The 21,937-nt window shown below is 50.1% G+C and overlaps 1 protein-coding gene across 1 annotated transcript in view; it reads left to right on the top strand.

Annotated features, from left to right (window-relative positions):
* ZNF469 (zinc finger protein 469) overlaps nucleotides 1–21,937 on the top strand; it is a 239,719-nt gene that overhangs the window by 6,754 nt on the left and 211,028 nt on the right. Inside the window, exon 2 of the mRNA XM_080410620.1 lies at nucleotides 85–14,360. The gene's annotated coding sequence lies outside the window, so the exon portion shown is untranslated. The remainder of the gene's footprint in view (nucleotides 1–84; nucleotides 14,361–21,937) is intronic.

Below are 21,937 nucleotides of genomic sequence, written 5' to 3'. Positions count from 1 at the left end.
CTGGGATTTTCCATTTAGCTTGAGTTCTTTGTGCGCTTAACTACCACGGCTATTTGTGAGCGTTTGGTGCCTGCTCCTTTTCAGGTCTTTGGAAAACTGCTGCCAAAATCCACCAACGGCATTTTCTGTGAGAAAAACGTGTGTGCCACTCGAAACGCAGCCAGCATACCGTGGTGATGAGCATGTTAAGAAAAACCCTGTGGAGTGAACTGATCTCTTTGGCTCAGTTCTGCACATGTTCATTTAATTGCAGAGAAAAATGAAAAGTTTCTCTGTTAGGCAGGGAGCAGTCCTCTCGCTGCAAGGCCCCACGGATGGCTGGATCTGGAGTCTGAACTTGGCCAAAGGCAGAAACACGTTGGTGCTGCCGGGCTGCGTGTGCCAGATCTCCAGGTGCCTCTCCAGGCTTGGTGCGGGCGGATCTGGCTGGTGGGGCGTGCGGTCCGTGTTGCTGCACCTGCCGATGGGATAAACCCAGCCCCAGGCTTCCTCCGTGCTCAGCTGGCTCTGTTCAACCTGAAATAATGAGCTTGGAAACTTCTCTTGAGGGGCTTTTTACAACCGGAGCAGCTTTCTCAGTTGCTTCCTTGTGAATTGGTTTCGCCACCTCCTCGGACCTGTTTTGCACGGCGCTGGCTGGGCTGCTCCGTATCTTGGCCTCTGCAGGGTTTGTCTGGCCATTTGATCTCGGTACGATGGGTCACTTCAGGAGCATAGTCCGTGATGAGTATGTCAGCTCGAGGGAACCATAAAAAAGGAATTAAGAGTTCAAGCAAACAAAACCTGGAAGCTTTGATAGAGTAAGGTCAGTGGAGACACCCTCTCCGTGGCAGGACACTGTGTTTTTTGAGACTGGGCTGCTTTGCCTGGCTGGAGACCTCTGGCACGTTCCAGAGTTTGCAGTGGACTCTTTCGTTGAGCTGGATGTTGGGTCTGTTCACGCTGCAGGAAGCAGCTTAGGCTCTGGGTAAACCAAGAAGAGGTGTTTGATGCAGACAGAGTTGTTAACCAACGCACAATGCGCAGGGAGTGTGTGCATCAGATGTCTCTTACCTTTCCCGACCAGTGCTTCCTCCCTCTCTGCTCAGAATCCAGCCTGTGCAGGGCACGGAAGGATGGAGGGTTTCCTAGAGAAATGGGTCTAACCTGCAAAACCAGGATCCCTGTCTCGGGCAGGGAATTCGCTTTGATTCACTTGCTGTCCCCGGAGCAGCTGCCACACTTATTCCACAGACGGGGAGGTCTGAGCTCTGTCTGAATCCTGACTCGTGTTGCATTGCCCCAGCTGATGGGTGTATCTGGACCTTACGGTGCCCAGCATGGGGCTGGTTTGCCTCCCTCGTGGCTAGTTTGGGACTGATTCTAGCAGCCTAGGGTTGCCAGAAACCTGGTGGAAGTGAGGTTTCCAAAACCCCTCTTCCCTTCCAGTGCACAGCAAGCCTGGGGCTTTAGGGACCTGCTCCACCATTCTGGTGGCATTTCCCCACCTCGAGCAGAGGGTCCTATCCAGAACAGCCTGGTTTTACCAGGTCAGAATGGACTGTGAACCATTTCTCCACCCACGAAGCGGGGCAAACGGCTTTCATCTCCTTCCTAAAACCCTGTGAGACCTGCCGGCACGCAACGCTACTGCGAGCGAACCCCTGCTGTTAACGTTTAGCATGTCCAAATATTATTTCATCCCTGTACTGCAGCCCAGCCGGCACGAGAGCCAACAGAAACGTGGCTGCAGGACAGCCCCAGCAGCGCGGGGAGGGCGGGGGGCTGCCAGGCAGGGCAGGCTCGCAGCCCCCAGCCCGCAGCCGTCGTGTTTGCAGCTGCCGGGGTCTGCGCTCCCTGTGCGTGGCTTCGCCCTGCTTAGTCTCCCACCAGCGCCGCCGTGTTGAACGGTCCGGGCACCCCACGTGCAAAGGGACAAACTGGAAACGAATGCTGATCTCTAAGAGTTCACCCCCCAAAATGCACCAGCTCAAACAATCCAGGCCCTCCTGGGTCTCGTGGCCTTTTAGTTTGTCTTCTTGCTCACAAACCAAGATGATTTCTGTCAGAGAAGATAAATGTTGTCTACAAAGCTCAGATAAGAATGATGAAATCTGTCCTTTTCCGAGGGCTTTGCGCGGAGGTTTGGGGGGATGCAGATGGAAAGTCGGGACTAGACTTGCCAAGAACAGGGAGACTGATCAAGTACATGTTAAGGGGTTGTATTGGTTGGGGAAAATGGATGTGAAATGCTTTATTTCTAGGTCATTTGCTTATTTCCACCCCAGTCTGATTGCCGTTGAGCAATGTTCCTGTGCCATCCGTTAAATGCAGGCTGTGCCGGTGTGCTCCGGTGATACAAGTTTTTGAAATGGAAGGGCAGATGCTGCAAAGGTCTTTCCCCAGCTGGCGGGAGGCTGGGCGTGCTGGCCTCCCTCCAGTTCAGACAGGGCTAGCATCCATCTCGCAAAACCCCGACAAAACCATCAGCACGGACACCCCCCTTGCCGGAAGCCTCAGCAAAGAGGCCAGGGGATGTCTGCGCGATGGAGTCTGACCCGAGCACTTCCCCGCAGTGGGCTTTCCCCCAGGATCAGCGTTCAGGGTAGAGACGTGCACATGGATGTGGATGGAGTCATCACTAGGATTTTGCTGCAAGTAATGGAACGTGCCTTGCTTTCGCCAGTGCTGTATCTTGTCTGAAGACGTGGACCTTTGATCTCCAGAGCTGTTAGGATGCAGGAGGAGAAGTACCGTGCTGCCCTGCGGGGCTGTTGCTCCCCTCTTGGCCATCCCACGTTGGGAATGTGCTCAGCATCAAGTGGACTGGAGGGCTCCGCAGCCCAGTCGTGGCTGCATCTAGCCTGGATGCGCCCTGTTCGCCAGTAATAAATGTGCTTAAAACTCAGGGAGCCCTACTTAGTGGGTGTAGGTGGTGCAAAACATGAAAATTCCACCAAAAAAAACTGCAAAATGCTGTGTGGCAGCCGCAGTTCCCTGGGTTTCTTTAAAAGCACAGCTCTTTATTTATCTGCTGGAAACTTTCTGAAAGATGCTGTTTGAAGTCTCTGTCTTTTTATGTATTATGCAGGAATCTGGCTACAGGAAGTCTTAGTTCTTTCACGTATTTTCTATCAAAATCCTTTTATAGACCAAATAATTACTTTTCCGTGGTAGAGAGACTGTGACCCATACACAGTGAGACAGATTGCTCCAACCTGTTTGTGCTGCTGAAAGGAACTGGAAAGACAAGTCTGTAGCTTTTCTGTTAAATTCTCAGGCTTTACTGTTTTTCAGGGACGTTTTTCAGGGGAGATGAGAGGGCTCTTTGCAAAGCTTTCTGCTTGCTGCCTAGCACGCTGGCTGCATCCCTCCCAGAGCATCACTGAGGTGTTCAGCAGTCAGAGCATTTTGTCGACGGCCTTACAGTCACCTTGGTTGGCACGTAAGGAAAAGATTTGCGGAAAATTTCTGTCGTTTCTGAACTCTTGGGCTCTCAGGGAGTTTTCCACCTGCAGCGAGTCTGTCTGCTCCATGCTTAAAAGCAGACCTCACATTGGCAGTGGTTAAAGCCACCTTTCAGAGCCAGCAGCTGCTGATGTCCCTATCCCGCCCAAGACGGGCTGATAACCAGCTTGGCGAGCGCGTTATCACGCCCCCTGACATTGAAGCGATGGCGATGAATGCTCAGGCTGCTGGAGGGAGGGAGGCGAAGGGGGAGAGCGAGCTTCTGGTCCTCCGTGTGGTACGCACGGGCTTGATCAGGGCTGTGCTCACCGGGGTGGCACAGCTTGGGGAAGGTGACATGCCCCGTGCAGCCAACTGCAAGCTGCAGGCACTGCCCTCCCTGCAGCAACCAAGGTGCCAGAAGGAGCGAGGGTGAAGAAAATTGGTTGCAGTGAGACGGGATGACAAGAGGGTAGAAGGAAACGATACGTTTTTAATTTCAACATCACATTAAACGGAAGGAGAAATGTTTCCGTCCCAGCAGCTTGTTTGCAGTTAGTTCTGCATCGTGCCGTTGCAGAGGCCAGGAGGGACCCAGATGTCTCTGGGAGTGAAATCCCGGAGCAGCTCTGCCTCTTTAAGGGATTGCGAGTCCCAGCTGGCTGTCTCCCCTGCGTCTGCATGGTCATTTACGCTGAGTGACAAGGGTGGCAAGTCACAAAGTGGCTTTGTAAGGCTGGAAAACCAGGAGAAGGCAAGCTCCTGCCTGCCTGTTGCAGGGACAGCTTGGCTCTCTCGGCGTTGGGCTTCGGCAGGCTGAGTGTGCTGGCTCACAGGCTCCTGGGATGGGAGCGGGAAGCTGCAGTTTCAGAGGGAGTGGACAGAAATAAAACACACCGTGACGACATTTAGTTAAGTGGCAAGGAATGCACCACGGACATCTCTCTGCACCACTGTCACCCTGGGTTTCTCATGGGGGTGGCTGTTAGGAAAGTCTCCCTGACACACAGCTGGTGGGGCAGAAGAAGGGTATTGCCAGATTGCCAGGCTGGAGCAAGCTGATCATCCTTGGACCTTGTAGCCTCTGCCCAGCCGCAGTCACTGCAAGGCTTGCGAGTGAAAGCGTTACATCCATTTTATCCTTTGCCCGCTTCTGCAGGGGCACCTGCCCGATAGTGTAGTTAAGTGCGTAGCCTCAGATGCTGAAGAGGAGAATCTCTCCAAGGCCAGCCTTTGGTGTGCCAGAATCTGCTCTGCAGAATTAAGCATCTGTCTTTTCTGCTGCAGACAGCTTGCAGCTTTGCAAATCAGAGCCCTGGCTATGAGGATTTTGAACGTGCACCTGGAAAAACTGCAGGAGCATTATCCCCTACCAAGAGAAGTCATTGCATCTCTCCAAATCTGGCAATTACTTTTTCCACCCTTCAAATCGCTCACGCTTGGTAGCCGGTGGTGAGCAATCAAGGTGCTGCAGGCGAGCAGGTTGCTGCCTGTCATTGGGCTGTGGGCCGCTGGCGTGCTGCTGCACGGTGCTTCTTACAGTGGCTCAGGAGGATGCGTCCAGGCTGTTACCGCAGCTCAGCTGATGGATGAGAACTGATGAAATCATAGTCCCAGGACACTGGTAATCTGTACATCTCCCGAGACAGATTTCAGAAACTGCTGGACAGGCTTACCACCCTGTTTCCATTAGAGATGAAAGGCTTGAGGTTCCATAAGGACTTAATTTTTTATTTTGCAAAGAGTACGAGATTTATTCCCTTGACCAGTATTTGTAATTACTAAGGCCTGATGCAGGGAGCCAGGTTCAGTTTTGCTTGAACTGTCAGTGCTCTTGGAAAGCCGGGACTCTCAGTGCGCGCCTCTATCTGCTGACCTTCATCGTGTGCTAACATGTGCTGAGCAGATCCGTAGCCTCACCCGCACAAAGTGCATCGTGACCTCAGTTAAGAAAACACTTGCTGTAATCGCCTCCAGATCTGCCGCTGTCTTTGATCAGTTTAAATATTGGTTTATCTTATGATATAAATATGTAAAACATCCATTTGTTTTTCTGCAGGATGCAAATAAATCATTGCGTAAGTTTATACATGAGCTAGGAAGTGGGGGGTGGGGGGTGTGTAGCGATGGGTTCATAACTCTTAAGTCTCCACCTCTTTGAAGGTCATTACTTCACGAGCATGCCGTTTCTCTTTCCAGCAAGCCCCTACTTTCCATTTTCAATGGTCCGTGTTACCCACGGGTACTGCCCCAGCACTGCCGTGACACCTGCCTGTGCATAATCCGCTGCCCTCTCGTGGGTGCAGTGCCTGTCCACCCGCGGCTTCAAGAAACCCATAAAATTAAAAAAAAGCTTCAAGCACCTCCGGAGACCACACGAAGAGACGGGGTCGATCCGCTGGTTGTCTCCCAGCCCTGCTGCAGGTGCCCCGGCTCACCTGCGGCTGCACTGCGCTGGTTCCCACCCCTCCGCTTGTGTCCACCTGTGTGCACCAGCAGTAACTCGTTAGACTGCGGCCTCAGTGCTGCAAGGGATTGATATCATTTTAATCCTGTGGCTGTTTGCTGGCGCTTGCCTGCAGCGTATGCCCATTCCGGAGCCTAATCTCCATCTCTTGTGTGTGGTGGTCCCGGTGGGGTGTAGCCCTCCATCAGCACGGCTCCGCTACAGGTTGCACGGGCTTTGCAAGGAGGTGACCCAGCAGCGTGGACCTGCTTCCCCAGGGATGCTGCTCTTCAGCACGAGGATGCAGTGAAGCCCCCTCAGAAAATACAATTCCCACGTGTTGTAGGGTCAGCTTTCCAGCGGGGAAGTTGAAAGCGTTGTTAGTGAGATGGGCTTTACAGGGATTAAGCTGAGCCCAGAGCTCAGCATCTCCTTTGTTTTGGGCTTTGTATAACACTAAGATGGTGTCAGCTGGGCTTCTGCTGCTGGATCAAGCCCTGCTGCTGCTGGTCGTTTGATGGGAAATAGGAATTGCGGCTTTCTCTTTCTGAGACTTCTAAAAATCAGCTTTGTTCCCAACCAGACATAAACAGACCCCGTATTTAACATGTCAGAGAATGGACTCTGTTGCCAAGAGGTTCAGTAAAAACTGTAGAAGCACATAATAATTGATGACTGGGGATTCTTGTCTGCTGAGCCATAAAATGTGCAAATGAACATTCACATTTTTTCCATACCTAATGAAGAATCAGGGTCTCGCACCAGTCATGTACTTCAAAGGTCTGTTAGCACTTTCCCAAGAGGGAAGGGATTCTGCGTACTTGTTCTGTCGGAATTCCTACTTGTGCCCTTATTCCACCTCCTCACGGCCTTATATTGGTCGTCATTGTTAGAGGATTTTCCATTTATTCCAAATGCTCTGCTGGTGGGCAGATCCCACCCAGGAGGTGGCTGTGTTCTGGCGCAAAGTAATGCTTGTGTTTGTGTCTTCCTAAGTAATAAAGCAATTTCAGTGAAGAACATCGGTATATAATAATATTAATCAATATTTTACTGCTGTCACTTGTGCTCACAGATGTCCTGTAAAAGAGAGTATAGGGAGCAATCTGAAGATAAGATATGGCGCATAAAATACTGCAACATGATTAATGAACCTTTTGTCCTGGTGAGTGAGATAAAATATCTAGTGCTACTGCCCCATGCTAACAGCATTTATATCACATTTTAAATATTTTTTCTTATTTCAGGGGTATTTCACTATCTGTCTTTGTTCAAGGGCAGATGAGAAAGGGATGATGCAAACACTGAAATTTGAAATCTTCCCCAGCTTAATTTTATTCTTAGATCACAGAGATCCTTTCTTTGCTGCTTGCTTGTTTGTTCTGTTTTCTCACCTTTGCAGACACCAGAGTTGGAAGAAGTCCACATCAATTACTGACCCCCCCCCCCCCCCCCCCCCCCTTCCCCACCTCGCCAAACCTCCTGCATCTCAAGCAATGGATCTTATCTGCCAGCTGCCACTGCTGACAGGTCTGGAGGCTGGCCCTGAGGCCACGGCCAGCACCGCTCTGGCGAGCAACTGGGAGGGAGAAGCAGACCCGTGCCAGAGTTTTGTAATGCCACAAAGTGAATTTCAGCTGGAAAGCAGAGGGGGATGAGGCAGAGCGGCCAGGGCAGTGCCCAGGGCATTTAAACCGTCGATGGGGTGGGGGGTGGGAGAAGACGCAGGGCTGTAGATGGGCAGAGCTTTGGCTCAGGCATGCACGTAAGCTTGTGGAACTCCCCTGGGCTGGTGACTGAAAAAGGCTTTTCTCCTTCTTCTCCAGCTCAGCTTTCTCTTCTCGTTCTTACCTTTCAATTTTACCATCATTCATCCAAGGGAAACCCTTGCAAGTATGCAAGAGATGTCAGGCCGGTGCTGGGATTGCTGCTTCTGGGAGAAGAAATCCCCGGGGGAGACAGTGGGTACAGGGCTCTGGGGCTCAGGACACTGTTAAGAGTCACGAGAGCCCCAAAGTCACAGACCGTGGGAGCCGAGAGCTGTCTGGGCTTTGGTGGGGGGTCCGTGCGGCGGAGGGTCCCCTGCAGCGAGCATGGTGATGAGGACAGGTAGGACAGGGTGGCGTGACAGGCAGTGGCAGCGGGTAGCACCACCTCAGGGGTGCTTCATCCACGTGGCAGGGGAAGCTTTCTGGGAGATGCTCTCCCATCTTCAATGGGCAGAGGCTTGTGTTGATATTGAAGCGTGGGTCACGCCGGCGGGAGAGCCTGCCTGTGCTGAGCAGCCTCGCCGCGCAGCAGCTGCCTGTGCAGGGGCTCGGACCTGCCTGATTTCCACTGCCAGTTGCAGAACTGTGGTGTAAGAAAAATCTGATGACACCAGCACTATGTTCCTCCCATAAAGACAGGCTTGCACCGTGTCCAAGACGAAATGAAATGCAGTGCTGCAGTGGCACTGTTTGACCTTTCCCTTTTTCTGGGTATTGAGTTTTATTTGAATTTCAACCTTTTCCCCGCTGTTTCTTGGCTCTCTTCTCAGCAAGTTGACAGATATTTGCTCTGCATGGAAATCCACTCCACCTCAGGTGCTTGCCGCTGCCATTGAACTGAAGAGGAGCTGCTGCCTTCGCTTCACATCTGTTCCCAATGCCACTGCAGATGAGGGTCTTGCGGAGGGTGGCATCCCACCCGTTTGGAGTTGTGGATGCTGCAAACCTCCCTGCTATCTGCTTTTTCACATGGAATTCACGTTGAACTCTTGTCGCACAATTAGCACAGATCTGTGGCGTGAAGCTGTTCGCCTATCAGAGGCAAAAATGTTCTATCTCCTGCATCTGAAGCGTTTTCTCCAAACCCTGCTGTTGCGGAGCAAGCTGTATTTTCTCACTCGTGTCCACCAGTTTTCCTAACGGACAATCAGACCTAGCTGGGTGACTGCACATGCAGTTTCCTTCAGTTTTGGCAGATTTTACAATGTCAAATCAGCCTCCAAGCACATAAGTGATGAGCTTTCAGCTTCTTCTCTGTAAGGTTAAGACTGAAACTGGGACAATTTATAGCAACATTTCCTGCTGGGGAGAGTGGTGCCTTTTACACCCGTTCGATACTTCTTGGACTTCAGGGAGTTTACTCCCAATTTGTTCTATGCTATGTTGGGTCAGAGTCAGGCCACTAAAAGAAGATAAATATCTTTAAAAATGTTAGCTGCCTGCTTTGATGAAGGGAATGTAATGGCTAAAAATAAATCTGAAGTGGAAAAAATAAGACTGTTTTTGGAGAGTTGGGAAGGACACAACAAAGCCAAGGACAACGTCGTTGCCAGCAAAGGAAAACAAGGTGCAGAGACGGTGATGTCTGTGCAGAAAAAAATGGTGATTTGACAGATGAAAAGCAGGAATTTGCAGTTGTCCTCAGGTTGTGGAGTAGGTACGTTCACAGATTCCCAGGGTTTCTGGCTGAAAGTTGCCCATTTCTGATCATTGCCAGGGGCTGACTCCTAATAATCTCCAATGTGTGGTGCCTGGGGATTTGCCTGGCGTGTGCGTAGCTGATTTTGGAACCAGCCACCCATCCATCCATCCATCCATCCATCCATCCATCATCTCACTTTAGGGTAACTACGATCAGCATCCCACAGCCTTCTGGCCCCGGCCGCTCCCCTGTTATCGCTTTCCATCAAGTGGATGGCCAAAACCTTATTTTAGGTGGCTAATTAAACTGCAGCGATTTATAGCTGCTGCTGCTCACGTGCAGACCTAGACAGGGAAAATATTCGTAGGCAGTGCTTGCCAGGCTGGCTGGGGTCTCCAGCTCGTGGGTGACCTGGCGTGCGGCTCGGGAGCACGCAGCAGCCCTGTGTCCTCCTCAGGGTGCCTGCGATGGCAGCTCAGCTGCGTGTGCTGAGCGTGCCGGGGCACTGTGGCCGTCCCTGCTCGGTGCCCACGCTGTCATGAAATAAATATTTGTATGTGGTGATGGTTTTAGCACTCACCGAGTGGTGGCCCGCTTCTCCTGAGTCAGGAGCGTTTTGGGATAGCTGGGATGGCCTTGCCAGTGCTGCTTCTGTCACCTCAGGGGAATCCATAGCCTGTCTCTGCCTCTTTCTCTCCAGTGCTATTAACAGTGCAAAAATACTGCCTATGTGAGCAAAAGTAGAATGGAGAAGAAAATCCTCTCCAATAGCTAAAATGTTGGGTTGGATGTTAGCGCTCAAGTTTATCCTCATAAAAGGCATGGTCTTCAAAAACACCTGGAAAAGTAGTGCAGCATGGAAGATCCCCCTCTCCACAGGAGAGGCATAATGGATTTCTTGGGCTGGGATGGTGTTAAGTGTAACCTAGTAATTCATGACACGGTAAGGAGAAAAGATTAGTGCATTACCAGCTTTCCTGTATGGATGCAAACCCGTCATTTTTTTTTTTCACAAGAAAAAAATGTCTGGGGACCTTGTTTGCTGTCTCAGCAAAGAAAAAGAAGACAAAACGCCGTGTTGGTTCCTGAAACTGTCATTTTGAAGTGTCTAAAGGGTGAGGAACGTGGATTCTACTAACCTGCAGGAATGTGTGCTCCCAGATCCCTGAGGGGGTTGGAAAATCTGCTCTCCAAAATGAGCCTGAAATGGTTGGGAAATTCAATTAATGCTCGCACAGATAGCTGTTCCTAAGTATTTACACAGTACACCTATCTCGGTGGTATGTAAACACTCTGCAGGGTTTAGCAGCGTGATTACAGCTGACCTGCCAAGGGCAGTCATTCCCTTTACTATTTTCCTATAAGTTGAGTCCAGGCTATTGAAGCTGAGCCCATTTTCTGCAAGTTTTCATTTAAAATTCAGAGTACAGTCCTGCTCTGCATGTCCGGATAGGTGTGGGACAAGATTTCAGGAGTAGAACTTGTGGAAATGTGACCCCCCCAAAAAAAAAACATACATGTTTTAAAATTTACTATTGGGCAGTGGTTTATGCTGAGAATTAATTTTTATTATAGCTGATTTATAACCCCATGAAAATGGGCTTTGGTCTCGGAAAAAAATGCATACACTGCAAATACCAGAGGTGTGCTATCCAGTTTCCATATAGCCCTCCAGCATTCATATACAGCATATTTGTAGGGGTGTCACAGCTGGCTTTCTCTTGGCCATATTTTGCTGGGGAACTAGGAATCTTGGCAATTCTGAATTTTGCTGCTCTTCCAAAAGCAGAGTCGACACCATTATTGTGTGGTGAAAGGTTTCTCCATAGGAACTACATCTCATAAGTTAGTCTGCGAATGCAAAGCTGGAGAAGAGCTGTCATTCTTGGCCTTCCAGAAATAGCATTTCTCTGTGTGATTGCTCAGGGTCCTGCTGCTGCAGTTGCTGCACATCCACAGAATTGTCGGGGTCAGCACAGCGTGCGAGGTTGCGGAGGAGCGTGGTCTAACAGAGGCGGTCGGGAGAGCAGGCTGGTCGCATGGTTGCGGTGAAGCTTTGCAAGGAGACTTCTTGCAAGGGGACAAAGCATTTAAGCCCAACTGAGCCATCTCTCAAGAGTCCCGTGGAGGTATAAATACCTCCTTAAATATAAACGCGTGGGCTGGCTCACAAGAAAGTGTATTTCAAAAGGAACAGACCCAGGTAGAGTGGCCACGTGTCTTTTAAGCAAGGCTGTGATTGTGGTGCGGCATCCCGGCACTGATGTGGTTCAGTGGCTCAATGAGGAGTCGTGGTGGCTTGGGAGCAGGTGGAGCGGGTCTGTGGTGCAGGGGGCACCCCTTGCCACGGCTGCCTCCACCCTCCGTTTTTTACACAAGGTCGCAGGAGACCGTTGTCCAGGCACCTCTTGGATCTGTTTGCGAGGCTTCGAGACGCCGGCGGGGCTGGCAGGGCTGTGTTTGACAACCTCCATCCTCTGCTGCCGGGGCCTAAGCCGCAGCGCCACGGTGTGCTCCCCCCTTCCACGGGCACTGCTCGCCTCGCTGGGACACGCAGCACAAGCAGCTGCTTCTCCTCTATCTCGAGAGAAGATGGAGCAGCATCAGTGGAAGAAGGTAGAGGAGAGAGAACCGTGCCTGTTCCCCGGCAGTAGTTTGGCGGAGCAAGGACGCGCTTCGGCTGCAGAGGCAGCGTGCTCACGGTTGCCGATCACAGAGGTCCTTATCACTGACTAGCAGTGAAACTGCTCGTTGCCCGTGGCGTGGAGCGCGTTTGCACAGAGGCACGGAGTAGATGTGCGTGGTAACAGCTGCAGGAGGAGCTGCACAAGGCACTTGTGTGCTGTGAGGCTGCGCTCCCGCTGCGGGATGGAGCCAGGCGGTTTCGCGAGCCCCCGGTGCGGGCGGTGGGTAGGGTGCTGTTTGCCAGCCCGATCTGCTGCGCGGGGTGGGCTCAGCGCTGGGGCAGGGCCCGCGTGTCCCTCGGGCAAGGCTTTAACCACCATCCTCGGCCAGTTAAAAAAAAAATAAATGTGGCGTATTTAGTCTGCAAGCAGACGGAGCTTTTGATCATTGGAAATCGTTTATACTCACCTCCATGGTCTCTGCCTGCAGATGGCAGGGTAGGTGTCTGGCCTCACCTTTCACATAAAACCTAAATAAATAAGAAAGTGAAGGATTTAACACAACCGTATCCAGTAGCTCTGCACATTTCACATTCTCTACTATGTCTCTGCTCACCCTCACAGTATTGCTGGCCCTCTTCGTCAGTTGTGACCTGGCTTCCAAATGTACAAGGCTGGTTTCAAAATTATGAGGTCTCATATGTCTAATAAATGTGGGGTTCTTTTCCTCTACCTCCCCTTGTTATTTTAATTTTTTTTTTTCTTTTTTTTTTTTTTTTTTTTTTTAGTTTAAGCAGCATTTTGCTGTCATTTTGAAGTTCCCTCTGCAACCTTACACATTAGAATCTTAAGTCCTGGATTTTAAGCAGTAGTTACTGGAGGTTAATTGTTGTGTTTTCCCATGGTTCAAAGCTCTTGGATTTAGGGAGCAGCGCTGATAGCACAGGCTACGCGGTAACGTGGCGAGAGCTGCCAGCGCTGCCTTTCTATACATTCCGGTGTCTGAGCTTTCCTCTCCCTTTTCCAGTGGAAACTTAACCTTCAGCTTCTCAACTCTGCAGACATTTCTGTTGTTGAGACACTGCCACGTTCTAGAAAGTCTGTGCTTTCCTTCCCCTCCCCGCCCCCCAAATCAGCCTCCGGTGTGATGGCAGAGTAACACAGGTGGTGGCGAAGGTGGGGTTAGGGTCAGGCTCCTTGCACAGTCCCGGGGCACTGCTGCTTGCTGGGGTTCCTGGCTCTGCATAGCTCTGGACTTCGTGCCTCCTGCTCTAGCGTTGGGGTCAGCATCTAAACGCACACGCTTCTCCGGCGTGCTCTGGAAGGACTGCGGCGGCTTTTAGCCAGCACGTGTGATGAAGACACCCACCCCTCTTAGCCAGGGTTTGCAGAAGTGCCTCTGGCACCTTGCTTGCACCGTGTGCGAGGGGCTCTGGGAGCTGCTCTGACGTTGCTTAGGCTCCCAGAGCAAAGCAGGTATGGTGGAGGAGGAAATCGCCCATCTAAGGATAGACAGGGAGCACTGCTGGAGAAAAACCCAAGCCCTGAAATAACCCTTAGGAGTAGGTGCCTGTAGGCAGGAGAGCAGCCGGGCTCAGCGGTGCTCTGCAGGAGGTACCAGCCCTTGCTTGGGTGCTGCCCCCGCTGCAGGGTGGCCTGGAGCTCCCCAGGTGGGGGGAGCAGGGGCTGTGGGCAGCTGGAAATGGTTAAGGGGATGGGAGAGCCCAGCCCAGCCTCCCCACCTGGCAGGGGGCTTGAAATTACTGGTAAGTGCTGGTTCCCCTCTCTGGGTCTGGGGTAGGTGCTGCCTGGAGCTGGGATTTTATTTCTTATTTAATAGCTTGCTAAGGACAGTGAGGAGCTGGGGGATAGGTGGTGAACCCCCTGCTCCTGGGGGGCTGCGCAGCTCTTCCTGACCCCCTGGATTTTGGGTTGTGAGGTGCTGTGCTTGGGCGGATGCTGACCTTGGAAATTTTGCCATCTCTTTGGGGACCTGGCTGGAGCCCTGGACATCTTCTTGCCCTTTCCTTCCTGAGCAGCAGCCTCCAAGCTCAGCAGGTTCGTGAGGTATCTCTCTCCTCTGTGTCCCGGAATTGCCTTTATTTGATTTTAATGGTTTGTGATTTACTGGTGTGTGTGTGTGTGGGTGGGAGGCTGAGCTGTGGTTTGGTTTTGCTCCCTCTTGGTTCAGTTACGCTACTGTGCTGCCTGCTCTGAGTTAGGAGAGATTATAGCTGTCTCGGATGTAAAGCTCGTCTTGTTCCTTCCCCCTCTTGTTTGCAACAATATTTGGTGCCAGTCTTTCAGCCCTGAGGCTGAGAAGTCTCAGAACATAGAAACTGTTCTGGTTTCAGAGGTATATTCCCTAGTAATAAAATAGCTTTTGGGTTTCCTCCTTGGTTCTCCCAAAGCCTCGCCCCTCTTGGTCCTGTGCTTTTCAGAGTCATCGAAAGGTACGTCTCTGCGTTATTTTTTTATGAGCCCCTTCTTTGTAGCCTTCAAATGGTGGCAGGTGGAAGTACCAAGTGCCTTGCTTTTGTCGTGCTGGATGGTGCTGTTATCCTCTTCTGTTCTTTTCCCTTGTGAGCCTGTAAGCCTGACCGAGGGCAGTGCCCCCCTGCAATCTTAAATAATTACATGATGCCTCTGGTATGCCCAGCGTTACCCTCTGCGGTCAAAGCACCAACTTTTGTCCACTGAAAGCTGTCTTTTGTGTGTTGCAATAAGGAAGCAAGTGCAAACCCTTCTTGCTCCCCATGAGAAGGATGGGGCTGGTTCAATGTCTCCTGCCCCCCCACTGCTGTGTCTCCTGTGGGGAGCTGGAGTGTCCACATCCCAGGCTTTGCCATGGCGACCTGCTCTGCATCAGCTTTCTCTGTTCCGTGGTCTCCACATCTGGAAAATGGGAACAAAAAGGCTTTTTGTTCTCTCTCTAGTAAAGTCATTGTGAACTGTGGATGAAAAGCAGCCTCTGGGTCTGCTCCAAAACCTTTGGAAGCTGTCTGAAAATCTTCCATGGATTTAATGGTCTTTGGAGTAGACACTGCGATGTTTGCCTTGCTTTTGTTTTAAAGTCTCTCTTGCCTTCCTTGCCCAGCTGAGCGTCGTCTTGTCACAGCTGCAATCACTTGAGAGAATCGCCACCAAGCACCTCGTAGGCAGCTGAGTAATTAACTCCCTTGTGCTGTGTGCTGAACAGATGCCTTCACCTTGTTGGTCTAATTAAAGAAAAAAATTGCCCCATGCCTTCTCAGATGGGATCATTATCAGAATGCCCTGAATCTTGACTCTCTGTTCCAAAGAGAATCTTTCCAGCACTTCATGAAAGGAAATGGGGGTGAGGAGGGGACACCCAAACACCACGGCCACGCTTGTTTGTGACTTTATATATGTCCGTGTTTAATCCCTGGCCAGAGGGCATGGGGCTGTGCAGCTGTGTGGAGGCCAGGTCCTGACTCGCTGGGCATCTCCTAGGAAGTATCAATCGCTAGGAGTTGATTAAGTCTGGCAGTAGGTGTTGAGTTGCAGAGTAAAATCCATCTTGCCTGACTGGAAGCAGAGTATCGGATGCTTGGAAATCTTAAAAGTTGTTTTGAGCATCCGTAGGGCCTAAATGTTTCTAGGATTAGGCAGCAGCTGAGCTGTGATTTTTGGAGAGCCTCTGGGGAGGTGTCATTGAAGGGCTTGCCTTCGCCTGGTGGGGATTTGAAGGGCTCTGGAAGCATGGTTTAGGGTTCCTGGCACTTATGGTTGGACTTGAGCCTCTTCAGCAGGTGCTATACCATACTTGGGTGTATTTTTCTAGGGGGAAAAAAAGCTGTTTCCTCAGAGTTACTGTCTATTAAGCACCAAACTCCTGCAGAAGTTGTTTCTTGTTCCTCCTAAGAGTAGGAGGCAGGCGGGCACCGGCTCTGGTGCTGTTGGGCAGCACCGAAACTGCAGAAACCTGCAATAGAGAGTTGCTGGTTTTCATGGGAGCCATGGAAAGGGGCAGCATGAGCTGTGCTGCAACCCCTGTGTGCGTTTGAGCGCTCTATGGTACGGCTTTCCTCTGAAAGTACTTCTTAAAGACTGGAACAACTGGTCTGTTTTGTGGTGTTTTTTTTTTTTTTTAACTGGAACGTTTTGTTTGATCTGTCCTGCTTTATCTACAGGGTACTTGTCTCCTTCGCAACAGTACTGGCCAAAAATAAAAAAAAAAAATCCTGGGGGAACAAAAAAAAACCAAACCCACCCAGCCATCTTTTGTTAAGAACATTGCTGCTGGCGCTGGAGAGTAGGTAGGCTTGGCTAGTGAGTGTGGCTGGGTGCAGAAACACCTGGACACCAACCCTGTCTCCGAGGGAATGGTAGGACTCGTAGTAATGTCGCTAGTACCAGTGTCGCTGCTTGATTCGGCATTAGGGAGTGAAACATTACTGTAGTCCAGGCTTCAGTATTATCCTTGTCTGGGAAGCGGGTGTGATGGTACGTACGTTGTGCGTTTGCACCCGAGACCTTAATTTCTTAACACCTGGAAGGGCTTGGTGATCTCTGAGTGAAAAAAGAAGTGTGGTGTTAACAGCTGGGAAAGAGAATAGGATGGATCAGGGGACCAGGCTGTAGCAGGGTGTCTGATCCCGTGTGGTGCAAAGTCCTGGCAGCTTCTAAAAATGGATGTTGAGATCTATTTCTCCGTGCTGAGACCAAATTGCCCGTAGGATGTGCAGGGGCATTCACCAGGGAGCCCAGGCTGTCCATCCCGGGGCAAATGGGAGAGCGTGGGCGCTCACCAGGCTGCCCACCGAGGGGGGCCCGCGGCACATCCCACCCTCGTGGCAGGGCTTGGTGTAAGCTGTCGGGGCAGAGGAATTGTGCAGTCTACTCCTGAATTACACTGCAGCGCAGCCCGAGTAAATTAGCATCCCATTTTACATAGAGAGGCACACAATCTCGATGGGGATGGAGGTATCAGTATATCACTTTAATGGACTTGTACTGAGAAATACTATGATTCTGTTGAAATGTGATTTTAATAGTTTCTCCATTTTCCCTGATTATCCCTGCAAAGCCTTTTCAGCTGCGAAGGATGCAGTGGATAGTTTGAATACTGATTCTTTGTGGGCAGCCAAGTTAAAATATAATTATACTGTTTATCATTCAGTAAAAGCCTGTCTCCGAGAGAAATCCTTTTAGGAAAAGAGAGGGGTTTTTCTTCTATTTGTTAGAGAGCAAAAATGAAGTGGAACACTTGATACCGTAAGCAGTGCTCTATTCACCCATCTTCTGCCATGCTAACAAAAAAAGAAAAGAAAAAGGGAAGACTTGATGCTTCCTCTAATGCCAAGAACTACAAAGAAGGTAATTTAAAGTTTTACTGGCTTGTTAATTCAAGCTGTTAACTTAAAGTCCATCCTTCCTATGCAATGGCACAGTCTAAAAACGTTCTTTCTTTGGGTTTGGAGATAAATGGCTCATGGAGTGAGACTGCAGACTCTGGAGATGATAGTGGGTCAGAAGAATGAAGGAGATGTATGTCATAAATGAGCGTATGCAATAAAACCGGCAAGAGGGGCATAAAACCGATGCCAATGGAAAAACCAAATCCTTTGCTAAACACAGGATGAGAAGGTGGATGCAACCACTTCGTTGTGGCTGGCTGGGGGATGTTACCCCATCAGGACTCTCTCCCTTGTTCATATATAAGGTAGCAGCTGGGGACGGGTTGTGACTGGCCCTGTCGTGTCTCCTGAGGCTGGTGGCACAGCTGTGTGAGGTCGCGCCTGCATCCTTCAGGAGGAACTTGAGCCATGTCAGGCACCTGTGCAGACGGTGCAGGCGATTTTATTAAAAATGATGTCGTTCCGTTTTCTTCAATGGCTGGAATCAGAAATGCTTAATTGCGCTGGCGCTGTGCGCGGTTCTTCCGTGTTTCTCCTGGTGAGCGTTCCCATCTCGGTGCGGTGCAGATAAGCAACGTGCCGGGGGGCGTTCCTTTCCAAAACAGGAGTTGGGGGTTAACAGAGCCCCAGGGGCTCCCGTCTGTTCGGTCTGAGCACTGGTGCGCACTGAAGGAAACTGATTTTAGCTGCTGCTTGGCAGGTGACAAAGGCAGCGCTGGCCGAGGGCACCCCTGGAAGTCGTTGGTGTTGCTGAAGCAGAATGAAAGCGCGGGTGTGAAGGGGACGTGCCACCGGGGGAGGGGGCCCTACCCAGGCCTGGGAAGGCAGAATTGGTACCCAAATCTGCACACCCGGCTGCTGTGAAATTGCTGCCCCCCCTTTCTCCTCTCATCCCCACCGTGTCCTTGCCCTTGCCCGCCCGGCACAGCTGCGGTCCCGTGGTACGTGCAGCTCGGCCGGGCTCAGGACCTGCCTCTTGCAGAGCCAGAAGGTTTTGGGGGAGGGGGGATGGTGGAAAGCTCAGATGGGATGGAGCTGGATCCTGGTGAGGTGAGCCTGTGGGGAGGGTAGAAACTTTAACCTTCCATTATTTTTTTTTTTTTCCTTCCCTAACTGATGTCCCCCTCCCCACGTCTTTATAAAGGCCAAAAAAGATTTGGGTGTTGTCTTTATAGTCAGAGCTTTTTCTCTCCTTGTGGAAATAAGGAAACTCATCCCTTTGGCCGGAGGGCCGGGGAGTAAAACCCTTCCTGGCTCTGGGCTCCCTTGCGGTGGCTTCCAGCGTTTGGGGGCTCCCCTCGGTGTCCTGTCCTGCGGCATCACCTGCCTTTGGCAGTGGGAGCTGATGGTAGAGTGAAAGTTATAAATGACCAGAAAACAAAAATCTGCTTCGTACAAACACAGAAGTTTAAAATGTGGTTGAGTTTCACAAAGGAATGAAAACAAGACCTTTTAGTACGAGGGATTTTCTTTTTTTCCTTTTTTTCTTTATTTTTTTCCCTTTTTTTTTTTTTTTTTTTTTCTTCTGAATGGAATGGAGACAAAACATTTGGTTTTGGATAGAAAAAGCTCCCCCTCCCACCAGTTTGCCTCCCTTCATCTCTCTGGAGGCAGCAAATGGCTCATGCTGGACCTCAGATTCTTTTCCACCAAATATTGTCAGAACTAATACATGTTTCTCTGGACCGTTTGGGCAGAAAATGTTAAAGTTCCTTCGATGCAGCCAAGAGGAACCATGTCCTGAGTCCTAGTCCCAAAGAACTGGGATGAGAAACTTCATTTCCAGCCAGCAAAGACGATCCTGCTTAAATCAAGCACCACAGAAAAACTTCCTGTGACTGGTTCCCACTTTAAATGGGTATGGTGCAAACTTGGGATGCCTGCAGCTTACGGGGAGATGGGTGTCCCGGTCCAGTGACTGCGCCCCTGGATGTGCAGCTGCTGACTGGGGACCTTGGGCAACTGGGTTGGCATCACCTGCAAGGAGAGGACACCTCTCTTGTCGGAAGCGCAGGGTAGGAAGTGCCGTGTGGGAGCTGCAGTTATCAATGCATAGCATAATCTTTTATTATTTTTTTTTCTTTCAATAAGGGCAAAGCCAGCCTTGTTTTTCTGACCAGCTTAAAAGCACTTTTTGAGTGTAACTTTTGGCTCTTTGAGCCTTTGAGAGAGTATTGAGTTGCAAAAGGTGGTGGCTGCCAGTTCCTATATAAAAACACTGCATTAGTCAAAAATCCCTTTGGAAGTGCCACTGATTAATATATCAGTTCCTATGAGAGCACGCTGACCTAGATTTTGCTTGAGCTGTTTAGGTGGAGACTTGACTACAATGTGGCTTTTATCTGTTCACAGAACGGATTTAGAGGATGTGGAGTCTACAGAGAGCTTTTATTTCCTTTTAAAACCATTGTGTTCAAACATGCTACCATATGTGTTGGGGTTTTGTTGGTTTGGTTTTGTGTTGTGGTGTGGGTTTTTTTTGTTTTTTTTTTTAATCTTGCTCACTGATCTTTTGGGGGGGTTAGAAGCTTAACAGCCACCTAAGAATGGTTGGGGAATCCATTAATTTGCACACGTTTCATGGCATAACTTCATTATCAGACACCTGAAAGATACTGGAGGGCAGGGGCTCTAGCAAATATTTGCTGGGATGAGCAGTTTTTCCTCTTTGGTCTCTTTGAAGTTCAGATGTGTTAAAAGTACGATCATAACACTTGTAGGCAGGCATTTCTTATCTGGCTTATTTTTGCTGGGGGAATATAATGCAATGTGAAAGGAGTTTATATGGAATTTCTGGAATAGCATTTTACAGGGTGGGAAAAGCAGGATGTCTGCAAAAGAGTCCAGCCTGTGGATTTGCAGGCGAGGGCTCACTGGAAGGGAGCTCGGTGCTGCTTTGCATTGTAACTCTTGCGCTGCAGAATTTCAAAGCCCTCGCAGAACACCAGAGGGGTTAGCTTCCTGATGCTGCTGGCCTCCCCGTCCTTACGCTGAGACTGAAAATAAGGCAGGGAAGTTATTGCCATCTTATGGATTTGAACGGGGGGCGGGGGGGGGGGGCATCCCTGGTTGCTGAATGCGGGAGGATTTCCCCAGCTCGACTCCTGTAATCTCTGCGGTTATCATCTTGCCTCCCCGAAAGGGCTCTCCTCCACGTCTGCATCCCGGGCAGCATCCGGGCCAGGGGAGATGGAGCTGGGTTGAATGCTCTGCTCGTGGGGATCAGCCGCGGTCTGGGTGCCCATCAGCGTGTGTGCCGATGATAACGGCTCACCTTTTAGCTGCTGGCCAGGTGATGTTACGGAGGAGGAAATGGTTGGCATGGTGGGTTTAGTATTTCTCACTGCAGCCTGATTAAAAGATTCCCCTGTCTGCCTTTGATCTGCCATGTGTACTCTCTCTGCTGTTGAGACAGTATATAAATTGTTTCTTTGAATAGCAGTATTTACAATGAAGTCTTACTCATTTTGAGTAAAGGACAGCCCAAGCACATTTCCTAAGTCTTGATTTCATTAGCGCAGTGCTGCAGTTCATCAAACCCCGTAAATATTTATCTTTTCAGCATTCTTTGTATGATTTCAAAATGCTGGCCGTATTTTAACGGGACGCTTCATGTTGTTTATTGTGCAATAGCTTTGCCATAGATACGCTGACAAAGAAGTCTCTGATGGCCGTAAGGAACGGGGAGGCAAGTTCCCCTCCAGACGTGTTTATGAACCTGGTAGAAGTTTGCCTTTGCATCAGCCCTCCCGGCGGGTGTGGGGAGCGGGGGCCAGTTGGGGATTCCCCCACGAATGCTGTGAGTCAAAAGGATTTGCAGCTCTGCCAGCCCTGTGCACTTAGAAATCATGAGTCGGTTGCTTAAAAATAATGAGATTTATAATAAATAAATAAACGGAAGGGTATTTCGGCTTGCTTTCGAACAGCTGTGGTTCTGGGTAAAATCAATACTCGCGTTCTGGATTTCTCTGTGACCTCGGTGGCTTGGGGTTTGTTCTTCAATTTTAATGGCAGAGCCGAAATATTCGCTGACAAAAGGGCCTTTGGGTGTTGAGGCTTTTGAAAGATGCGTCAAGTGTTTGAAGATTTTTGTAAGAAAACAGTAAAAGCTGGCAGCGCGGGCTCTGGGGAGAAGCGATGGGGCAGGCACGCCTGTCCTGGTGGTGCTGGGTCTGCAGGCTCTCTCGTGTCTGCTCTCTTAGAGGCGAGAAAAGCCGTGATCATCCCAAAGGGGTAAGGACCTTGCTTGGCTTTTAGTGGCATTTGGATTTTGAACCTTGTTCCCGCTGCTGTAATGAAACTGGTTGGTGGTGGAGCCGCTTCACACTTGTGGAGGACACTGCTAATGGCAATCACTACCATGTCCCTGAAGCTTTAGGTGTGTTTAAGTGTTAGATCATTATTTTTAGTATTATTTTAGATGTTGAGGTAATTAAAAAAAAAACAAACCAACCAAACAAAAGTGGTCTTTCATGAAGGTTTTTGCAAAGTTCTGTGGAATGAATGGGATGCATGGTCACCGCTAACGTTTGTACTAGCGAGAAGTTGCCCGATAGACTTCACACTGACATGAAGGAGCCTGTTCCTGAAACTTTTGCATTACGGGATTTTTTTTAAAGACTATTTCAGATTTTTCTTCCAAGCATTTT

The sequence above is a fragment of the Falco punctatus genome, assembly GCF_963210335.1.
Source record: "Falco punctatus genome assembly, chromosome: 14".
NCBI classification, from domain to species: Eukaryota; Metazoa; Chordata; class Aves; order Falconiformes; family Falconidae; genus Falco; species Falco punctatus.
The sequence above is the reverse complement of the archived record's forward strand: the minus strand, read 5'-3'. Positions and strand labels throughout refer to the sequence as shown.